At 36.6% G+C, this 7,869-nt stretch overlaps 1 long non-coding RNA gene across 1 annotated transcript; it reads right to left on the reverse strand.

Moving 5' to 3' along the window:
- Window positions 1-200: 200 nt before the first annotated feature.
- Window positions 201-6,556, reverse strand: LOC131830350 (uncharacterized). Its single transcript, XR_009353121.1, has 4 exons — window positions 6,476-6,556; window positions 1,438-1,554; window positions 1,148-1,265; window positions 201-348 (listed from the first exon to the last, which is right to left on the reverse strand). It is a non-coding gene; the product is annotated as an uncharacterized LOC131830350 (long non-coding RNA).
- Between the last annotated feature and the right edge of the window lie 1,313 nt (window positions 6,557-7,869).

A 7,869-nucleotide genomic window follows, 5' to 3' on the forward strand; every position in this document is an offset into this window, starting at 1 on the left:
GGATTAGAATAAAAAGGACTTGCTTCTTCCCTCCTGAGAGTGTAATGTATTAAAATGGGACTGGATTGGAACAGGCAAACATGAATACCCATGCTTTTTAAACTCTATTTTATTTTTCTTGTCCATTTTTCCTTATTCCTTTTCTTTACCTGATAGCCCAGAATTCCAGGGAGTCTGCGGAGAAGTATAGGCTTCTCCTGGCCCAGGTGTTCCCCCTGCTGTTCGGCAGCCACACGTCCTAGCCCGCATCTTCCAGAATGAAGGCCAGGCTGTTTTGGGGCAAATTGGAGATCCAGTTTGTGGCTGATGTGAACAAACTGTGTTGCAGAAATACAACAGGTCTCTGGCCTGAGGGAGAAAATCATATCCAAGCTTTATATCCTCTTTCCTCATTCTCAGGTAAACATGGAGACAGGATATAGACTTTAGGACGACTAGAATGAAATACTTTTGCTTGATTGAGTTGAATATTTGAATACATCATCTTAATTATGGTGGTGGTTTATCAAGCAACACAACATATCAGATTGTGCATTTGAGACATGCAGTTTAACCTTGGAAGACTATTGAGAAACTTTTATTCTAAGGAAATTCAGTGTGATGTTAATTTAAATGGCTTGTGAGTGGTAAAGTGATAGGTGATCTTGCTTAATTATATTCTCCTTGTACTTCACAATTTTCCTGTGATGAGAACAAGATAAAATTTTTGTTTAAGTGAGGAAATGAGCCTCAGATCGCCTCCCTTTCCTCCCCATGGTAACACACATCCTGGCTAACTCTTCCTGATCCTCCAGGACTCAGCTAAGTCATTATTTCTAGAGCAAGTTTTCCTTGATCTCCACCAGCTGAGTTAGGCCCCTGTACCAGAACTTCTAGTTTAATGTCCTCTGTAGAGTTCTAGCATTACACTTATCATGAATCATTATAACTATCTGTTCATGATTCCACTGACTTCATGGTGATCTCTCTCAAGACTGGAGATAAAGTCTCATCATGGTTGCATTTCTAGAATGAGCAAGACTCACTTAAGTCCTTAGGGAGAAATGAAAGGAGGAAGGGAAGAAGGAAAGAAGCAAGGATGGAATGAAGGGAAGAAAAGAGAGTGGGAAGGAGGAAAGGAGAAGAAGGAAAGGAGGGAGGATTATACCTATATTCTCTGAATTTTTCTTCTCATAAGGAATTCTGTTGATCCCAAGGATATAACCATCTTCCATTATGACATCATACTCTTCACTTGGGTAACCCCAGTAGGAGATCATCTGACTCTGATGAAGAAAAACAAAGCTTCTAGTTTCAGTTGAGTTTTTAAATGCATCTAGTAAGTAGATAAGTTACTCTTGACTGGTCATGTAAAACCTTCAGCTTGCCATGATTCTAAGTCATGGTAGTAGCTCTTGGTTCTGTGGGTTCCCTGCTCCACAACTCTGGTAACTTAACACTATTCATGGTCACTTCAGGGCTTATAGGATGTAATTTTCCAAAGTAAGCATGGTGTGGTTCCAAGTGCAGATATCAAACTTGCCACAGTTAATAGCAACCACATTTTGCTCTTGTCTGAAACAGAAGAAACCATGGAAGTGGTTAGCCTATGACACTTTTGTAATACTTGTATTCTGTGCTAGTTTTACCTTCATGAAAGGTTTGATTGTATTCTGTTTTGAGCAATAAACTGGGACATGTGATGGTCGGTATAGGTATTTTAATGCTTCACATGTTTCACTCTCCTTGATGCATTTTAAGAACATTTCCTACTTGGTTTTCAAATCATAATTGATCAAAATGTCTTCTGATTGTCTGGCATAATATTATGTTCTTATTATGCCTTATGTTTAAGGCTTTTGTCAACTCTTTTTGAGAGCCCCAAGTCATGTGTGTGTGTTGGGGTTGGGTGGCATTGTGTCAACATTTCATTCTTTTAGATTCTATCTCAATACAACATGTGTTCAAACCCATAATTATGTCTTTAATATTGCTTATGATAGCTACCCCATAAATGCTTATTAATTGAGGTAATTATATGGACTTATGGCCACCAACAGTTGCTCAAAATATCTAACAACAAAGTATCTAACAACAAAGAGGAAAACCCATATTAAAAGAATTTTAGTGATTTTCTAATTTAACCCCCTCATATTCTACAGGTAAGAAACAACAACCTACTTCTCAGAGAAGTTAAATATCATTTCAAGGGGACCACATTACTGCTATTATGTATGTGACCAGTCTTTCACATAATGTCCTCTTAAATTTGGTAGGCTTTTATAAGCTATTTTATAAAATCAAAAAACAGGGGCTCCTGGGTGGTGCAGTTGGTTAAGTGTCTGACTCTTGGTTTGGGCTCAGGTCCTGATCTCAGGGTGGTGAGATCGAGCCCCATGTCAGGCTCCACAGGCAGCAGGGTGTCTGCTGGACATTCTCTCTCCCTCTAACTCTGCCCCTCCTGCTTTTTTTTTCCTCTTTTACTCTTTCTAAAATAAATATGTTTTTTTACAAAAGTAAAAAAAACATGAGGGGGGTGGGCTTATGGACATTGGGGAGGGTATGTGCTTTGGTGAGTGCTGTGAAGTGTGTAAACCTGGCGATTCACAGACCTGTACCCCTGGGGATAAAAATATATGTTTATAAAAAATAAAAAATTTTTTTAAAAAGTAAAAAAACATGTTAATTTCCATAAAATATCTGTAGCTTCTATGACAAAGGATTACTTTCTTTAATATCTATTAGCTTTTATTAATCAGTAAGAAAAAAGACCAACAAATCAATAAATGTAGGCTGAGCACATGAAAAAGCTTTCCTAGAGAGAAAAGTGGCCTAAAACCTTACAACTTAAAAACATTTGTAAATATTCTGTTACATTTATAATAGATGAAATGTAAATTAAAACTATAATGTTATAATACCTATCAAATCAAGTTTTATAATTTATAGTGATGGCAAAATTGGGTGGAACAGAGACCTAAGTGTTTGTGGGAGTGTAAGTTTTTGCTAGGTTTTTCAAGAGGAACCTGGAAATATTTATGAAAATTTAAAATGCATAACTCTTCTATTCCACATTTAGATTTTAATCTCACCTATAACCACAAATGTATCTAAAACCGTCTATATGTATGAGGATTTTCACTACAGCATTGTATATAACAGAAAAGATTGGGAATGACTTAAGTAAGTGCCTATCAGTAGAGAACATAATCTTATAAATCATCGTGCAAACCATACAACAGAATGTGATACTTCTTGTTTAAAAAAAGTGAGATGCAAATCAAAACTTCAATGAAATACCTCACACCCATTAGCATGGCCATTATCAAAAAGACAAGAAATGACAAGTGTTGACCTGGGTGTAGAGAAAAGGGAGACCTCGTGCACTGCTGGTGGGAATGTAAATTGGTACACAAACAGTATGGAGGTTCTTCAAAAGAGTTATAAATAGAACTGTCATATAATTCAACAATTCCACTTCTGAGTATTTATCCAAAGGGAGAAAAACACACTAAATCAAAAAATATTGCCACCCCCATGTTCACTGCAGAATTATTTATGGTAGTTAAGACATGGAAGCACTGTAAGTGTCTACTGATGGAAAAATGGATAAAGAAAATGTCACACACACACACACACACTCACACACACACACACACACACACACACACACACACACAGGAATACTATTCAGCCTTTAAAAAGAAGGAAATCTTGCCTTTTGTGGCAACATGGATAGACCTCAAGGGTATGGTGCTAAGTGAAATAAGTCAGACAGAGAAAGACGAATACTATATGATCTCATTAGGTGTGGTATCTAAAATAAACAAGCAAAAAACCCCAAACAAAACCTAAACAACTGAACTCATGGATACAGAGAACACAGGGGTGTTTACTAGAGGCAGGGAGGTAGAGGGGGAATAAAATGAGAGAGGTGGATTAAAAAGTACAAACTCCCAGCTATAAAATAAATAAGTCAGGGGGATATAACGTACAGCATGGGGACTATAGTTGATAACAATAATGTATTTTTTAAAGTTGCTAAGAGAGTAGATCTTTTTTTTTTAAGATTTTATTTACTTATTTGTCAGAGAGAGAGCGAGCGAGAGCGAGCACAGGCCGACAGAGCGGAAGGGGGACTCAATCCCAGGACGCTGGGATCATGTCCTGAGCCGAAGGCAGCTGCTTAACCAACTGAGCCACCCAGGCGTCCCAAGAGAGTAGATCTTAAAGGTTTTCATCACAAGAACAAATAATTCTGTAACTATGAGTGGTGACGGGTGTGTGATCATTTTGCAATATATAAAAATATTGACTCATTAATGGTGTACATTGAAACTGATATAATGTTATATAGCAATTGTATTTAAATTACAAAATAAAAAAGAAATACTATAATACTCCCCAAAGATAAAAAAGTGAGATAGTATTTATATGTATTTATATGAAAATTTATCTGAGCTGGTTGTAAACAAAAGGCACAGAATACAGTTCATTTGGTTTATCTAATACAGTTTGTATAGTACCATTTATAAAATTAAAAAGGTCTCATTTGAAAAGTAAAACTAGAACACCAAAATTGTTGGGCATGTTGGTTATAAAGCCATACTGCCCAGTGACAAAATCTGCTGGTTATAAAAGGAATGAATTTTTTTTTTTTATTCTGAGTTACTGGGGTTGCCCAATTTAAAATTTATCAGTCTTGCTTGTCAACATGTGGTAGTTGGGATAGCTGGTCAGCATTTTCTCTAGGAAAATAAGGAATCCCGCTTATACTCAAACTTATTAGAACTAAACTGATGTTCTTTACCATTTTTGCATTTTTATAGAAATTGCAATTTACAAACCTTTTCCAAAGGAACACTTTCATAGCCCTTTAATTTTCTGATCTTGTGATGGCAATTATCACTTATTTCTCAGCATAGACAGACTATTTGACATTAGACCCAGAACATCTGAAGTCCCTTCTATGTTGTAATCACCAACCAAATATTAAAGCTCTTAAAAAATTACAACTACAGGTCTTCAGATACTAAGCTGGTGAAAAAGCCTCAAGGGAGAAGTGATGTTTGTCCCCAAATATTTGAAGAGATGCCATGTGAAGGACAGTTTCAAATCAATTCATTTTTAGTGTGTCAGAAATAAGTCATTCAATAAATATTCGTTAAGGAACTACTAAGTGCCGGGGCACCTGGGAAACTCAGTGGGTTAAGTGTCTGCCTTCAGGTCAGGTCATGATCTCAGAATCCTGCAGTCAAGACCCAGCATTGGGCAGTAGAGAGCATTTCAGTCCCCTTTTTATGGATAAGTGAGGTGAGGCTAAAAAAAGGGCTTTGCCAACAGGTAGCTTGAAAGAAATTGACACCATGTTTGAGACTAGGTAGTCTGTCTCCAATGATTATGTTCTCCACTATAACGCCTCTTTAGGATGGCCTAAGGCTGCTTGGGACATCGACCAGGGGTTTATGTAATTTGGTCTAAAGTTATTTGGAGAGGTGTATAATTTGAAGAAATGCATTAGTAGCCTCTGAGTTTTAGCAATGGTATTAATAAAGGTTGATTCAATAGCACTTAGATAAAATTAAATTATTCAATATAGTATATTAATACAGCTAACTTACGACGCTAGAGGACTTATTTTTGCTTCTCAGAAGGAAGAATAAGAGAGATAAATGTTCACATTAGGCGTTCACTATAAAAATGCTGAAGTAATAAGCAAATCTGTCATCTAGTAATTAATAAGTTCACATATAAATAAAAAAAATCCAAGAAAAAATAAGTAGGATTTTAAAGAATGAGACTTAACTTAAATAGACACATTTATGTAGATGAATATATATACATTATATATATATACATTTATATAGATGAATATGCAACAAATATTAAAGCTCTTAAAAAATCCAAGGGTTGTCAAAATGTTTGGCACCACTTTCGAGGTTTGACCTCTGCCTCTTTGAAGCCCACACTTCTTTTTCCCCCTTTGTCTCATCAGTGGGCAAGCAGATAAGAAAGCTTAGGTTCTCTTTCCTTTGGTGCTGATGGAAAGTCTAAGCCACACAAGCCTGGGCTCCTTTTGGGAACATTAACCACAATTCCACTTCCTGACCACAATAAAAGCCAAGGTACTTTCCCCTCCTTGCTTTCTCAAACATACTTTTGGACCTGCTTGTGTGCATACTCTCATTTCTCCACAAAGTCTTGTTATCATAGAAATAAACGTTTTTGAGGCACCTGGGTGGTGCAGTCAGTTAAAGCATCTGGCTCTTGTTTTGACTTAGGTTGTGATCCGAGGATTGTGAGATCAAGCCCTGCATTGGGCTCTGCACTTAGTGTGGGGTCTGCTTGAGTTTCTCTCTCCCTCTCTCTCTGTCCCTCATGTTTGTGCTCTCTCAAATAAAGAAAGAAATAATTTAAAAAAAAAAATCCAAGGGTTTATAGGGAAAAAAGGAGTTCAATAATTCAAATAGAGTTGCCCAGCAGAAGTTATACTCACGATCTCCTCAGAAACAAGCTTGTATTTCTCTTGATGTTTAGTATCTTGGTGAACGTTGCATTTCCTTCTTATATACAAAACTTCCAATAATGGCCAGAATTACTCAGCCACTGATTACATTCCATAAATCTTAATATCTGGACATCATCTAATTATCAGAGGACAAACCTAAAAATCAAATACTGCATTTTTACTGATTTTCACATAGTATCAAGATCACACCTTTTTTTCTAACAACCACAAATATTGGCTAAAGGAGTCATGCCCAAAAAGGATTTAGGAAATACTAAAAAGGATTCTTGATAGCTTAAACATATCAAGAATGTTGAACCAAAGGTATAAGACAAATGATTATGTAGTGTAGCTCAGATAAAGGGACCTAAGATAGTAAAAGGCCTCCTCTTGTTCTTTAAAAATATGGCACATAAACTCTTCTGACTGGATACTTACATAACCTCCTGCAAATGAATGGAATCAGCAAGGATTAGTGTTTTCTTATGGTATTTGATCAGGGTCTCTAACTCAGCAGATAATGATATAGCTCACATAGAAAACCCCAGCTGCTGCCCTTTAAAAACATGTGGGTGGTGTCATTTTCTTTATATAAAATCATTACTTGGAGTTTGAACAATGTCATTGTGTTAATAAATGACTTGTGCATTTAAAAACTTAATATTTAAAAACACAGTTCATCCTTTATAACCACCATGAGCACCCATAGCTTATAGTGAGAGAAAAAGAAAATCGTGTTTTGACTTCTTAAGATAGTTTGCAAATTTATTTTTAGGAATCATCGTTTTTTCAGTAGCACTTACTGAAATTACCTGCAGAAATTGTGAAAAAATAATCGTTGCCGGAAGGAACACAACGGTGGGCTATGACAGCAACTTTTCACCAAGTACCATCATACAACTGAGCAGATGTGCTTGATTTGAACAAACTAGGAAAAAGTTAGGGCATAGCCAGTACCACAAGTATTTGCATATACTTATGTTTCTAATATCTCAGCTTCACTCAGCTCTGGTTGATTGTCATTAACAATAGGAGATTTTTGAAAAGAGAGTAGCACAATCTCCTAGGGTCAATGTGGAACGGGAAGGTGTTGCTCGCTATCCTAATGCAGTCTGAATTTACGTCCCCAGCAGGCGGGAATGAGCTTGACCACGTTTTTCATGTCATCATGTGTACTCATGCAAAAAGAGAATGCAGGATGTGTTCTCTTGGCCTTTTATCGTAGCTGAAAAGCGTTTGGAGTCAGAGTGTGGCATATCTAAACACTAGGGATCTTTTAAAGAAACCCATAATTCTTGCCATAACAATGCAGCCAATCAGCCAATTGTTTCTTTATAAGTACCTTAATTTCTTATTCATTAGGGGTAATTGTGGTAGTCCTA

Source organism: Mustela lutreola, chromosome 4 (assembly GCF_030435805.1).
Source record: "Mustela lutreola isolate mMusLut2 chromosome 4, mMusLut2.pri, whole genome shotgun sequence".
Lineage (NCBI taxonomy): Eukaryota > Metazoa > Chordata > Mammalia > Carnivora > Mustelidae > Mustela > Mustela lutreola.